Raw genomic sequence first — 16,027 nt, 5'->3', positions numbered from 1 at the left:
TTTTCATTCGTCTTGATGCAGTAGTAAATGGGATTGTTTCCTTAAATCTTATTTCTGCTATTTGAAGTGAGTCAGACAGAGAAACACAAATGTTATATGATATTGTTTTTATGTGGAATCTAAGAAATTGTACAAATGAACTTATTTACAAAACAGACTCAGAGACATAGAAAACAAACTTATGCTGTCAAAGGCAAAGTGGGGGAGTGACAAATTAGGGAGTTTGGAATTAAAATATTCATACTACTATATATGCAATAGATAATCAACAAGGATCTACTATATAGCACTGGGAACTATATTCACTATTTTATAATAATCTATAATGGAAAAACTCTAGTAAAATAATATCTATGAGTATATATGTATAACTGGATCACCTAGCTGTACACCTGAAACTAACACATTTTAAATCAACTCTATTTCAATAAAAATTTTAAAAGGCATGTATTTTCAAAATAGGTACAACAAGTAAGATGCTTTCCTGATGGCTTAGTGGTAAGATGCTTTCCTGATGGCTTAGTGATAAAGAATCCTCCAATGGAGGAGATGTGAGCTCAATCCCTGGGTCAGGAAGACCCCTTGGAGAAGTAAATGACAACCCACTCCAGTATTCTTTCCTGGGAAATCACATGGACAGAGGAGCCTGGTGGGCTGCAGTCCATGAGGTCACAAAGAGTTGGGCATGACTTAGGGACAACACACATGCATCCACAAGTGAAATGATTTTGACTAAGTTTCAAAAGAGTATACATAGAAGAAAACTGGCTCTGCTTTATCATTTCACATGATTTTGTTACTTTCTCACTTTGCCATGTATGTAAAAAGTTGAAGAAAGAGATTTCTTAAAGAGATGAGAGAGGCACTGGTTTTCTTAATTGAAGGGAGCAAAGTGATGCTGCAAAGCCAAAAGCTCTGCTTTGTTAAATTCTGATTAAATGAAGTTTCTGGTTTTTCCTGTTTTGTTTGTTTTTCTGTAGAACATCACAAACTTATCCTACAATCAATATATGCTTTTATTTATGTCTTTACCAAGCTAGGAGACTTTGAATAATTGTCTGAATTTTAGTCCCTCCGGTGCAAGGCATTTCAGTCTGAAAGGATTTCTGAGCCCTTTGCTGTGTGTGCGTTAATTAGAGTTGGTTTCCTGATCTTTGCTGTCAGTTTTCTCTGCTTCACAATTTGAGAGACAGCAAGGCTAAACCAATCCTCAAAGGTCTCTGGAGACCATTTCCAGTAGCATTACTGATTTATTTTTGTCTTGACCAGATGGCTCCAGGTTCCTGGGACTGTACAGGAGTCCTTTTGATTACCCTATTTATCTCTCCCAGTGCTCAATTTAAGGGTCAAATCTCATGTAACACATTTGCTAGCAGGATAAACCATTCAAGCCCACTACTGCTTGGACACCACTCTTCTGACATATGCTCTGTGTTTCATTACACACCAAATTATAAGATTTAGTACATGATTTTATAAATTTCAAAGCAAAAGCAGGCAGTTTTTGAGGGGTGTTGTTTGCTGATCTTTGGAACATGCAGCCAACAGAAGGTCATGAACCAGGAAGACTTTTCAGAAAAGAGGGGTCTCTGTGTGTCCCCCAGGGCTCTCTCAGAGAAGCCTTACTTGCTTTATGGAGGTGGCCATGAAAAAGATGAACAGAACATTTTTAATGAAACCAATAAAAATGCAAAGGAAGATTTAATGTTTAAAGAAACAATAAATCAAAACTGACAACTGAAATGCAATATTTCACCATGAGATTGAGGAAATCAATTCATCCAAAGGGCACACTTGGCTTCTGTTAAAAGAAAAAAAATTCCCACATACTCACACAATAAAAGCTATCATATCAGGCAAAGCTAAATAAGCTCTGGTTAATGGATTTTGAAACCTTGAAAAACATGCATGAAGCCAGACAATACAAAGTCTCATGGTATTTGGACACACACACATGCACACATACACCACAACATCTATAATTCAAGAATCATAAATTACCATGATTAGGACCTTCTTTAAGAGAGGGCATCAAAAAAATTGTCAATTGTTCAAGATGCTCTATGGGCTCAAGACTGTCTAAGTGTCAGATTATTTATTTTGATTACTAAATCATTTCCCTACTTCTCATGTAATGAAAAATATAAGTGCATCCTAAAAACAGAAATAATAACCTTGACTTCTATCTTCAAGAAGAAAACAAAGAGAATTGGATGCTTTAGGCACATGCCATCAAGCTTATGTAGAGTGACCCTGGGGAAAATTAAATCTAACAAAATGTATTCCTCCGTCATAAGGGCTCACAAGTCAATGAGAAATTGTCATCTGCACTACAAATTATATTCAATGCAGTTTATAGCAAGGGCTATAGTAGAGGTTAAAATGTGCACTAAAAATGGGCCCATGCATCTTAGCATGGTTTTAAGAGAAGTTATGACTTGATGTAGAGCTTGAAGGATGATATGGAAGATAGGAAGCTGATGTAAGTGGGGAAACAGAGAAAAGATTGAAGCGTAGAGACTAATTTTAACAATGTACTTAGGGAGTTTTGGTTCAAGATGGCGACACCTGATGACTAAGTTCCTAACCTCACCTCCTTCCTTGGAGATACTGAACTTACAGCTATGCGTGGGAAAATTTTCTTTGAAACAAACAAAACTAAGCTAAAAACTGGCAGAGGAACTGATTTATATAGGGCAACTAAAGAATGTAGGAAAGAGTGTAGGAAAGATTGAGAAATAATTTTGCCATAAATTTTGCCTCCCAGCACAGTGACCCACAGTTGAGAGGTAACTCAAAACTTAGAGCTTCTCCCAGGGGAGAGAAGTGTTTGGACACCAGACATTCCATCTTTTAAAACTTATACCTGAGATACATCCGAGTTCCCAAAATATCTAGCTTTGAAATCAATGGGACTCATGCTGGAGATCAGAGGCCCATGGCAAACTGAGGAATTGCTCCTAAAGGACTGGCACACAGGCCCATTTTCTCCAGGGCTCAGTGAAGAAGCAGCTCACTGGAAACTGTCCAGATTTTATGTGAATGTGAGACTTATTTCCTAATCTTAAAGCATTAAGGAGGAGGAGGAGTGGTCTACTGAGATGTTCTCTGTGACAGATGCTGAAGGGTGCCACCTTCCTTCTCTCCCTCTGTCTTGCTGAAGCCAGCTAATATCATGTTTGTTTTTTTCCTCCTCTTTCCCTTTCTCTTAGTTTCTTTTCTTTCTTTTTCTCTTTATTTTCTGTTCTCCTTTTCTTTATCTCTCTCTCTATTTTTCCTTTTCATGGCTCTATGTATGTATTCCTGGAAAAGTAAATGGGAAACCACTCCAGTATTCTTGCTGGGAAAATCCCATGGACAGAGGAATCTGGCAGGCTACCATCCATCCATAGGGTCACAAAGAGTCAGACAAAACTGAGTGACTGAACAATTGCTTAGCACCTATATGTACCACCTCCCACTTCATTATAGAGCATCTGGTGGAGGGAAGCATCTACATACATCTGGGGCCTGTTTTTTAATGTACAGTGACCCACTTTTCTTAAAACTCAACATTCAAAACACAAAGATCATGGCACCTGGTCCCATCATTTCATGGCAAATAGATGGGGAAACAATGGAAACAGTGAGAGACTTTATTTGGTAGTGGTGGTGGTGGGGGGGGGCGGAGCTCCAAAATCACTACAGATGGTGACTGCAGCCATGAAATTTAAAAAAAAAAAAAATGCATGCTGCTTGGCAGGAAAGCTATGACCAACCTAGATGGCATATTAAAAAGCAGAGACATTACTTTGCCAACAAAGTTCTATCTAGTCAAAGTTATGGCTTTTCCAGTAGTCATGTATGGATGTGAGAGTTGGACCATAAAGAAAGCTGAGCACTGAAGAGCTGATGCTTTTGAACTGTGGTGTTGGAGAAGGCTCTTGAGAGTCCCTTGGACTGCTAGGAGATCCAACCAGTCCATCCTAAAGGAAATAAGTACTGAATATTCATTGGAAGGACTGATGCTGAAGCTGAAGCTCCAATATTTTGGCCACCTGATGTGACTCATTGGAAAAGACCTTGATGCTGGGAAAGATTGAAGGTGGGAGGAGAAGGGGACGACAGAGGATGAAATGATTGGATGGCATCACTGACATGATGGACATGAGTTTGAGCAAGTTCCAGGAGTTGGTGAAGGACAGGAAAGCCTGGCATGCTGCAGTCCATGGGGTTGCAAAGAGTTGGGCATGACTGAGCGACTGAAGTGAACTGAACTGACCTCCTTTTCATGGCTGCCATAAAAGGAGCACCCCTAAATCACTTGCCTCCAGAAGCCAGGAAGACTTGTGTTCTGGTCTCTTATGGAACTGGAGCAATCAGATTCAGTTCTTGGCAGACTGCTACCCTCAGAGCAATTCACAGGTAGCAAACTGAAACAAACCCAGTCTTTCTGTGTCCAGAAATATTAGTCTGAGGATTGGCACATACTAACAGGGGTCTGCAGAGATACTCTCAGGGAATGGAGGACAGTGAGTGCAATCTTTGCATTCTCCCATTGCCTCTTTCCAGCTTGCTAGCATCTTCCAGAAAGAAGCTTATAAACTTCTTTGTTGCCCAGATAGCCATGCCTGCTTCCAGGGGACACCTCTACACCACCTGACTTTGATGGCTAGAGGGGCTTATGCTCAAGGGGTCCATAGGACTGTAACCAATGGATAAAGTGTTTTTAAACAACTATCACCCTGAAGGTACAACAAAGGCAACAGACCCAGAAGCTCAATCTTTCTGTGAAAGAGGTCTAGTAGTTTATAATTATAGCTGCAGCCTGAGGGGCTAGTTTCTGATTAAACACACATCTAAGGGCTGACTGTAAGTCTTTTCTAAGACTGGGAGGGTGGGCCCTATATTTGCACTCTGTTTTCACTGTGCTTCAGAACATCAGTTTATCTTGGAGGGGAGCTCCCATGTGTGTCTGATGCCCTAGTTTTTATATCTGCTATCATAGTTTTTGTTGTTGCCACCCAGAGGATACCCCTTGATTGCCTAGCTCTAATGGCCAGGGGCCCTATCTACAGGACTGTAATAAATGGAGACACAATTCTTGGCAGATCACCAGACTCAGGGCATTGCACAAACAGAAGATTGAAGCACATAGCCAGTCTTTCTGTGAAAAAAAGCTAACAAGTTAGTCTTGGAATTTTGGCCTTTGGGGCAGGCATCAGGTTTGGTAACCATCTAGAGGCCACAGAGGTGTTCTCGGGGAACACAGGCCAGGGAGGCAATCTTTGCACTCTCCCTCTGCCTCTCTACATCTAGCCAGGATCATTCAGCAAGAAGTTTATACACTTACCTGGAGTCCTGATTTCTGTGACTGCTGCCCAAAGGACACTTCCAGATCCCCTGACTATGGGGGTCAGTGGGGCTTATATTAGCAGTCCCACAGGACTGTATATATTTGCATTCTTAAAAGCTTTTACCTGAGAGTCTGGTTGATGAAGATTTTTCCAGACAAGCAAAAGCTAAAGAAACATGGCACTAATTAGTAATCAGAAAACATATGAAAGTATAAATATCATGGTAAATATACAGTAAAAGTAGTGGATGAAAGAAAAATTAAGACCCATCTATATGTGGCTTATGGGAGACACACTTCAGACAGAAAAAAAATATACAAACTGAAGGTGTGGTAGTAGAGAAAGTTATTATACGCAAAAGGAAACCAAAAGAAAGTTGGGTAACTATACTTAGACAAAATATACTTGATAACAAGGATTATAGTAAGAGACAAAGAAAGGCATTGCATAATAAAAGGGTCCATCTGGTAAGATGACATAGCATTTGTAAATGTTTTTACCCACAACATGTGTGTGCATGGTCAGTCATTCAATCATGTCTGACTCTTTGTTACCCCATGGACTATAGCTTGCCAGCCTCCTCTGTCATTAGGATTATCCAGGCAAGAATACTGGAGTGGGCTGCCATTGCTTCCTCCAGATCTTCCTGACCTAGGGATTGAACACATGACTCTGGCATCTCTGCATTGGCAAGCAGATTTTTTTTATCACTGAGCCACCTAGGAGGCCCTGTGAACCCAACATGCTGCTGCTAAGTCGCTTCAGTCGTGTCCGACTCTGTGTGACGCCATAGACAGCAGCCCACCAGAATCTTCTCACCAGAATCCTCTCATTTCCTTCTCTGGAACCCAACATATGAGTGTCTAAATATAAAAAGCAGATAGTAACAGATCTAAGGAGAAGGTGATGGCACCCCACTCCAGTACTCTTGCCTGGAAAATCCCATGGAAGAAGGAGCCTGGTGGGCTACAGTCCATGGGGTTGCAAAGACTTGGACACGACTGAGTGACTTCACTTTCACTTTACACTTTCGTGCACTGGAGAAGGATATGGCAACCTGCTCCAGTGTTCTTGCCTGGAGAATCCCAGAGACAGGGGAGCCTGGTGGGCTACTGTCAATGGGGTCACACAGAGTTGGACACGACTGAAGTGACTTAGCAGCAGCAGCAGCAAAAGATCTAAAAGGAAAGAGACAGCACTACAGTAATAACATGGGACTTTGATACCCTACTTACATCTATGGCTAGATCATCCAGTCAGATATGCAATAAGGAAACAAATTAAATGATATAGTGATTAAGTGGGCTTAACCGTTTTCATTCCAATTCCAAAGAAAGGCAATGCCAAAGAATGCTCAAACTGCCGCACAATTGCACTCATTTCACACATTAGTGAAGTAATGCTCAAAATTCTCCAAGCCAGGCTTCAGCAATACGTGAACCATGAACTTCTGGATGTTCAAGCTGGTTTTAGAAAAGGCAGAGGAACCAGAGATCAAATTGCCAACATCCACTGGATCAGTGAAAAAGCAAGAGAGTTCCAGAAAAAAAAAAAACACAAAAAAACAAAAAAAACATCTATTTCTGCTTTATTGACTATGCCAAAGCCTTTGACTGTGTGGATCACAATAAACTGTGGAAAATTCTGAAAGAGATGGGAATACCAGACCACCTGACCTGCCTCTTGAGAAACCTGTATGCAGGTCAGCAAGCAACAGTTAGAACTGGACATGCAACAACAGACTGGTTCCAAATGGGAAAAGGAGTATGTCAAGGCTGTATATTGTCACCCTGCTTATTTAACTTATATGCAGAGTACATCATGAGAAATGCTGGGCTAGAAGAAGCACAAGCTGGAATCAGGATTGTCAGGAGAAATGTCGATAACCTCAGATATGCAGATGACACCAGCCTTGTGGCAGAAAGTGAAGAGGAACTAAAAAGCTTCTTGATGAAAGTGAAAGAGGAGAGTGGAAAAGATGGCTTAAAACTCAACATTCAGAAAACGAAGATCATGGCATCTGGTTCCATCACTTCATGGGAAATAGATGAGGAAACAGTGGAAAACGTGTCAGACTTTATATTTTGGGGCTCCAAAATCACTGCAGATGGGGATTGCAGCCATGAAATTAAAAGATGCTTATTCTTTGGAAAGAAAATTATGACCAACCTAGATAGCATATTCAGAAGCAGAGATATTACCTTGTCAACAAAGTTCCATCTAGTCAAGGCTATGGTTTTTTCCAGTGGTCATATATGGATGTGAGAGTTGAACTGTGAAGAAGCTGAGTGCTGAAGAATTGATGCTTTTGAACTGTGGTGTTGGAGAAGACTCTTGAGAATCCCTTGGACTGCAAGGAGATCCAACCAGTCCATCATAAAGGAGATCAGTCCTGGGTGTTCGTTGGAAGGATTGATGCTTAAGCTGAAACTCCAATACTTTGGCCACATCATGCGAAGGGTTGACTCGTTGGAAAAGATCCTGAGAGGGATTAGGGGTAGGAGGAGAAAGGGATGACAGAGGATGAGATGGCTGGATGGCATCACCGACTCAAGGGACATGAGTTTGAGTGAACTCTGGGAGTTGGTGATGGACAGGGAGGCCTGGCGTGCTGTGATTCATGGGGTGGCAAAGAGTTGGACACCACTGAGTGACTAAACTGAACAGATATATATATAGAACATTTCATCAAACAGCAACAAAATACAAATTCGTCTCACAAGTGCATGGAACACTCTCTAGGATGGATCAAATGGTAAGCCACAGACCACATCTTAATACATTTTAGAGTGAAATCATATCAAGCATCTTTTGTAACAATAACAGTGTGAGACTAGAAATAATTTCAAGAATAAATCTGGAAAATTAAAAAAATATGTGGAGATAAAACAGCATGCCACTGAACACCAATGAGTCAACAAAGAAATCAAAGGCAAAATAAAAATTAAAATCTTGTTAGAAATGAAAATGAAAACTTATGGGACGCAATGAAAGCAGTTCTATGAGGGAGGTTTCTAGAAATAAATGCCTATTTAAAGACAGAAGAAAAATATTAAATAAACAACCTAACTTTACACCTCAAGGAGCTAGAAAAAGTAGACAAAAGAAAACCCAAAGTTTGTAAAAGGAAAGAAATATCAAAGATGAGGGGAAAAAAAAAAGGCAACAAAAAACTAGAGACTAAAAGAGCAATATGAAAGACCAACAAAAGCAAGAGCTGATTATTTGACAAGATAAATAAAATTTGCAAAACTTTAGTAGACTCACAAAGAGATAAAGAATTCAACCACTGATAAATTAAACCAGAAATTAAATAGTAGATATTACTTTTCATACCACCAAATGCAAAGGATCATAAGAGATTCTTTTAAATTATTATGTATCAGTTGATTGGACAACCTGAAAAATGTATATATTTCTAGAAATATATCTAAAAACTGAGTGAGTGAAGTCGCTCAGTCGTGTCCGACTCTTTGTGACCCCATGGACTGTAGCCTACCAGGCTCCTCCCTCCATGGGATTTTCCAGGCAAGAGTACTGGAGTCGGTTGCCACTTCCTTCTCCAGGGGATCTTCCCGACCCAGGGATCGAACCCTGGTCTCCTGCATTCCAGGCAGATACTTTAACCGCTGAGCCACCAGGGAAGTCCTGAAATATATCTAAGACTGAATCATAAAGGACTAGAAAATCTGTACCAGTAAGAATATTGAATCAGCAATTTAAAACCTCATAAGAAACAAACATCCAGGACCACACCTTCACTGTTGAATTCTATGAACAATTCAAAAACGAATTCATAAGAATACATACCAATTCTTTTCAAACTCTTACAAAAAAATAGAAGAAAAGGGAATACTTCTAAACTCATTTTATGAGGCCAGCATTACAGTGATACCAAAACAGGATAAGGGCATCACAAGAAAGGAAAATTACAGACCAATATCCCAGGTGGACATAGATGCAAAAATAATTAACAAAACATTAGCAAGCAGAATTCAAGAATAAATTAAAAGGATCATACATCATGATCAAGTGAAATTTATTCCAGGGATGTAAGAATGATCCAGCATTCACAAATCAATCTACATAATGAGCTACCTTAACAAAATAAAGGATAAAAATTATACAGTGAAATCAGCAGATGCAGAAAAACATTTGATAAAATTAAACATCTATTTTTTATAATTTCAACAAAGTAAATATAGAGGGAATATTTATCAACATAATAAATACCATGTACATAAGCCTATAGGCACTTCATAATCTGTGGTAAAATCTGAAAGCTTCTCATCTAAGACTATGAATAAGAAAAGGATGCTCACTCTTACCGCTTTTATGTAACATAATATTGGGAGTGTTTGCTAGAACAATTAGGCAAGAAAAAGAAGCAAAGGACATTCACATTGAAAAGAAAGATTCAAAACCATCACTATTTGTGGATGACATGATATTAAATACAGAAAAACCTAGACTCTATCAAAAAACTGTTTGAATAATTTAATAAATTTAAATAAATAAATAAATTTAATAAATTTGCAGGATAAAAATCCAAAAATTTATTGTACTTATACACACTAATAGCAAACTATCAGAGACAGAAATTTTTTTAAAAAATCTAATTTAAAACTGTATTATAAAAAAATCCTAGGAAAAAATTTAACCAAGAAGATAAAAGACCTATACACTGAAGACTATAAGAAATTTATGAACAAAACTGAAGAAATATAAATAAATATTAACAGAAAGAGAGCAAATGCTCATGGACTGGAGAAATTAATACTGTTAAAATAGCCTTAAAACCCAAAGCTATCTACAGATTCAATGCAATTAATTCCTATCAAAATTCAATGCCTTTTTAAAAACAAAAATTAAAAAAAGCAAACTTAAAGTCTATATTGGATCATCAAAGATTCCAAATAGCCCAAACAATAATAAGTTAGAATAACAAAGCTAGACGGGCTTCCCTGTTAGCTCAGTTAGTAAAGAATCTGCCTTCAATGCAGGAGACCCAGGTTTGTTTCCTGGATTCAGAAGATACCCAGGAGAAAGAAATGGCAACTCATTCCAGTATTCTTGCCTGGAGAATCCCATTGACAGAGGAGCCTGGCAGCTACTTGCATCCATGGGGTCGCAAGATTCAGACACAACTTAAGACTAAACCACCATTACCAACAAAGTTAGATATCTCATGCTCCCTGATTTCAAATTATATTACAAAGCTATAGCAATCAAAACAGTATGGTTTTTGCACACAAAAAAATAGACACATAGATCAATGGAACAGAATAGAGAGCCCAGGTGTACAAATACAGATGTATATGGTCATTTAATTCATGATGAAGGAATCAAAAAATTACAAGGGGAGGAAAGTCTTTCGAATAAATGGTGTTGAGAAAACTAGATCACCAAAAGAATGTAAAAAATTCTCATGCAAAATAATGAAACTGGACCACTATCTTATACCATAGCTAAAATTACCTCAAAATGGATTAAAGATATGCAAGTAACACCTAAAGCCAGAAAACTCAAAGAAAACATAGGTGGTAATCTCCTTGACATAGGTTTTAGTAATCATTAATTTTTTTTTTTTTAATTTGGCAGCAATAGCAACAAAAACAAAAACAACTAGGGCTATATCAAACTAAAAAGCTTTGCACAGTAAAGAAAAACCTAAAAAATGAAAAGGCAACATCCTGAATGAGAGAAAATATGTGCATCTTATATGACAGATAAGGAGTAAATCTCCAAAATATATAAAGATCTCACATGTGTCAATTGCAAAAAAGGAAATTAAAAAAAAAAAAGGCAGGTGTTCTAAATAGACATTTCTTTCCAAAGGAAAAGGCCAATCAGTACATGCAAAGATGCTCCACATCTCTAATCATTCAGTTCAGTTAAGTTCAGTTCAGTCACTCAGTCGTGTCCGACTCTGTGAACTCCATGAACTGCAGCATGCCAGGCCTCCCTGTCCATCACCAACTCCCAGAGTTGACTCAGACTCATGGCCTTTGAGTCAGTGATGCCATCCTGCCATCTCATCCTCTGTCGTCCCCTTCTCCTCCTGCCCCCAATCCCTCCCGGCATCAGAGTCTTTTCCAATGAGTCAACTCTTCGCATGAGGTGGCCAAAGTACTGGAGTTTCAGTTTTAGCATCGTTCCTTCCAAAGAAATCTCAGGGCTGATCTCTTTCAGAATGGGCTGGTTGGATCTCCTTGTAGTCCAAGGGACTCGCAAGAGTCTTCTCCAACACCACAGTTCAAAAGCATCGATTCTTCGGTGCTCAGCTTTCTTCCCAGTCCAACTCACATCCATACATGACCACTGGAAAAACCATAGCCTTGACTAGATGGACCTTTGCTGGGAAATGCAAATCAAAACCATGAGATGTCACTTCATACCTCTTAAAATTGCTATTACCAAAAAGACAAGAAATCAAAGTATTGGTAAGAATGTGGAGAAAATGGAACCCTGTGAACTACTGGTGGGAATGTAAATTGGTACAGTCACTATGGAAAGCTGTATGTGCATGCATGCACAGTTGCTCAGTCGTGTTCAACTGTTTGCAATTCCATGGACTATAGCCCACCAGGCTCCTTTGTCCATGGGATAATCCAGGAAAAAGAATATTCAGTGGGTTTCAATTTCCTCCTCCAAGGGATCGTCCTGACCCAGAGATTGGCTTCTGCAAGTCTCCTGTGGCTTCTGCATTGGCAGGTGGATTCTTTACCACTGAGTCACATGTCAGTTCAGGCACTCTGCCATGCCCGACGCTTTGCAACCCCATGGACTGCAGCACTCCAGGCTTCCCTGTCCTTCACCAACTTCGGGAGCCTGCTCAAACTGTCCATCGAATTGGCGATGCCACTCAACCATCTCATCCTCTGTTGTCCCCTTCTCCTCCTGCCTTCAGTCTTTCCCAGCATCAGGATCTCTTCCTATGAATCAGTTCTTCACGTCAAGTGGCTGAAGTATTGGAGCTTCAGCTTCAGCATCAGTCTTTCCAGTGAATATTCAGGACTGATTTCCTTTAGGATTGACTGGTTGGATCTCCTTGCAGTTCAAGGGACTCTCAAGAGTCTTCTCCAACACCACAGTTCAGAAGCATCGTTCTTTGGCACTTAGCTTTCTTTATAGCTACACGAGAAGCCTGGACAACAGTATGAATGTTCCTCAAAAAATTAAAAAGAGAACTTCTCTAAAATCCTTCAATTCTACTTCTGATTATTGTTCAAAGAGAATAAAAATACTGAGTTGAAAGATACATGTTTATTGAAGCATCATTTACAATAGCCAATAAATGGAAAATGCCTGTGTCCATTGGTGATGAATGAATAAATTGTGGTATGCATATACAATGAAACATTACTCAGCCATACAAAAGAATGAAATCTTGTAACAACATTGGTGAACTTTGAGGACATTATGCAAAGTAAAATAATTCAGATAGAGGAAGATATAAATATTGTATATTCTCACTTACATGTATAAATTAAAACAAAACAAAACAAAAATAAGCTCCTAGATACAGAGAACAGACCGGTGGTTTCTAGAGATGGAGAGCGGGGTTAGGTAAAATAATGAAGGTAGTCTAGTCAAAAGATACAAATTTCAAATTATAAATGTTATGAGTATGCAGTACACAACATGATGGCTACAGTTAATAATACTGTATTGCATATTCAAAAGTTGCTAAGAGAATAAATCTTAATTTTTTATCACAAAAAAATATGTTTCTAACTATGGATGGTGACTGATGATAACTAGACTCGTGACATTTGTTTTGCAGTATATACCAATGTAAAATCATTACTTTGTATACCTGAAACTAATGTAATATGCTAATTATATCACAATTTAAAAATAAAATTAAAAAATTTTGTGACTAGATAAAGATAGAAGAAAATTAGGACAAGCAATATATGAGAGACAGGTAGCATCTATGCTGCAGGTGAGGTGAAAAAATACAGGATAGGAGGCTATGATACACAGTAGGTAACAATTGAACTAACAAAATACAATATTGTAAAGTAATTAACCTCCAATTAAAATAAATAAATATATATTAAAAAAAGAGAATTAACATGTCCAAATTGGGGGAAAAAATAAAAAGAAGATATTCAGGAAAGTTAAAAAAAATGGCTATATATGGGCTGCTCATTCTTGGCACTATGCCAAGTGGTTATTATGCATTTTCACATTTAATCTTTCTTGCAGCTCTTCATGGCAGATATTAACCTACTTTTAGAGATGAGTATGGTGTGGCTCTGCAATGTTATATTAGTTGCACAATGTCTCAGAGTTTATAAGTGGCAAAGTGAAGATTTCAAGCCTCTGTGTGACATAGCAACTTAGGGATGCTGCAAAACCATGTATTGGTGCCAGATAGGAAGCAGCAGGAGGCTCTGACTGATTGCCCAGGCAGCCTACCAGTGCTTACTGTGCTACTCCCCACTCATGCGTTTTCTCTCCCTCACTCCCACTTGCATTGCCCCTTGTACTCATCCCTAAACTATCCAGTCCCACAGTAGCCAAAACACCTCCATGGCAGGTCCAACCCTCAGTGACTGACTTAACTTAATAACTTCATTTCCAGCTCAATACTCTATCATCTCCTTGCATTGTTCTGGAAATTTTGGTTCATACATATGTCTTTTTTCCTAAAGAAACAGCTATTTATTTAAGGAATGCAACATTTTTCTACCTCCCTTTTGTTAATCTTCCAGAGAATTAACTCCATATGCAAATCAATGTATCAATTATGCTTTTCCTTAAGATTCTGCTCAGCCGCACCCCAAATGCTTGTTCAAGTCTGTGTTGAGTGCTTCCCTAGACAGCCAATTCCTAGAACACAAGTTTTCTGTATGTGAGCCTGATGTGGGTCCTAGAACATATAAAATTTCACCTATTTCTCACAGGTGTGACCTAGCAGGTGTTGGAGAATCTGGCCAGAGTCACACAATGCCAGAGCTGAGAAAGGAGGGTTAGGATCTGCACATGAGTTACCATTCTCTGGGACAAAGTTCCTCTTCTGTGTGGTCCTGCCTTACTCTGTATCTAAATATTTCCACCAGATCACTACTCAATTAGGCATTTCTTGAACCTCGTGAACTTTTGTTAATGTTTATACATGGCTTCGGAGAAGGCAATGGCACCCCACTCCAGTACTCTTGCCTGGAAAATCTCATGGACGGAGGAGCCTGGTAGGCTGCAGTCCATGGGGTCGCTAAGAGTCTGACACGACTGAAGTGACTTAGCAGCAGCAGCAGCATCAAATATGGCTTAATCACAACAAGAGTATTTCTTTTAATGGTCTTTAAATGAATAAAGAGGCACTGATTTTAAACTAATGCAAACTGAACATTCAATTCTACCTGAAATACTTAAAATGAGTGGTGGTTGGGGGGTCAGTACACATAAATGTTGCAAATGCCTGATGCATTTCACTTTATAAAAAGAAATTTTAATCATTCTGTAGTACACTTTTCAATAATACATGTATTTTGCATATTAAAAGCAATTGTTAAATAGCCTTGAAAACAAATTTTTATAGAAACCAGTTTTTACAATGTGAATCAATATGCTTGTTCATTGTTTTTGCCTTTTTTTTTTTTTTTTTTGGTTTGTTTCTTCCTTCAGTTATATGTCAACTGTCACATACCCTTCTGTCATCAGACATATATCTAAGAGCCCACTTCTAGGTCACTGCTTCTAATTCCTGTGGGAAGAGACCTTAGAAAAGCAAGCTTGTTAATGAAATCACAATGTCTGAATGAGGCCCGACGGGAATAAAATGTATAGGCTTAATGCCTGGGCTTTGTCACAGCTGTTTTAGGAGCTTAAAGCCCTTTCATGACATCTTTCTTGTCCACATCCTTGGTTGAGCTGGCTGCATCCAATACCTTGGACAGATATTATGGCAAATATAAATTTTGTGTAGAATCTCTTGCATGGTCTTTGTTTAGAGACAGTAACAAAGGGACACACAATGCTCTTGATTCTTAAATCTATAAACTAATTTTGGAGAGAAAAATCACATCACAGATATGTTACCCATGAAGCAGATAAGCGTCAAAAAAGATATTATAGTGACATGAGTATGGAGCCAATGTTCCTTTGAAGAAGTTTGACAAGCATGGTCTGGAATAGACACTTCTGGCTGGGCAAAACCATAAGAAAGCCACATGGGGGGTGGTTAAGAACTCAGGAGGGCTTGCTATCTAACTAACGGGAGATGCAATGATTTATTTCCAAGCAAGGGAGAAGGTGAGGTTTTAGATTCACTGGATCTTCAGTACACAGTTCCCTTGTGTTCGTGTGTACTCAGAATGTCTTTGGGATTCTTATCGGCTGCTTCTAATTTAGACCTCTGACTGCCCGCTTTTTCACAGAACCAGGCCCTCTCTGAAGTCACTCCTTACGAAGCTTTGCGAAAAAATTGGACAGCTTAGGACACACACAAGTAGAGGGAGGAATACAGAGAAGCAGAGAGACAAGAAAGTGGGTAGATTTTATTTTTCTGCAGTTAGCCTTTATTTTTTAAATAACCTTGTACTCCTTTTCAATTTCCTCTCAGAATCGTTTTTCCTCTGCTCGCTCCCTTTTTCTTCATTATTTTAATGGCTACATCTTTGCTCTGATGTGTCAATGGGAGTGGAAAATCCTGTGAAGCCTGGGCTTAATGAAACGCCAGC

Source organism: Ovis canadensis, chromosome 23 (assembly GCF_042477335.2).
Source record: "Ovis canadensis isolate MfBH-ARS-UI-01 breed Bighorn chromosome 23, ARS-UI_OviCan_v2, whole genome shotgun sequence".
NCBI classification, from domain to species: Eukaryota; Metazoa; Chordata; class Mammalia; order Artiodactyla; family Bovidae; genus Ovis; species Ovis canadensis.
Note: the sequence above shows the minus strand (reverse complement) of the source record.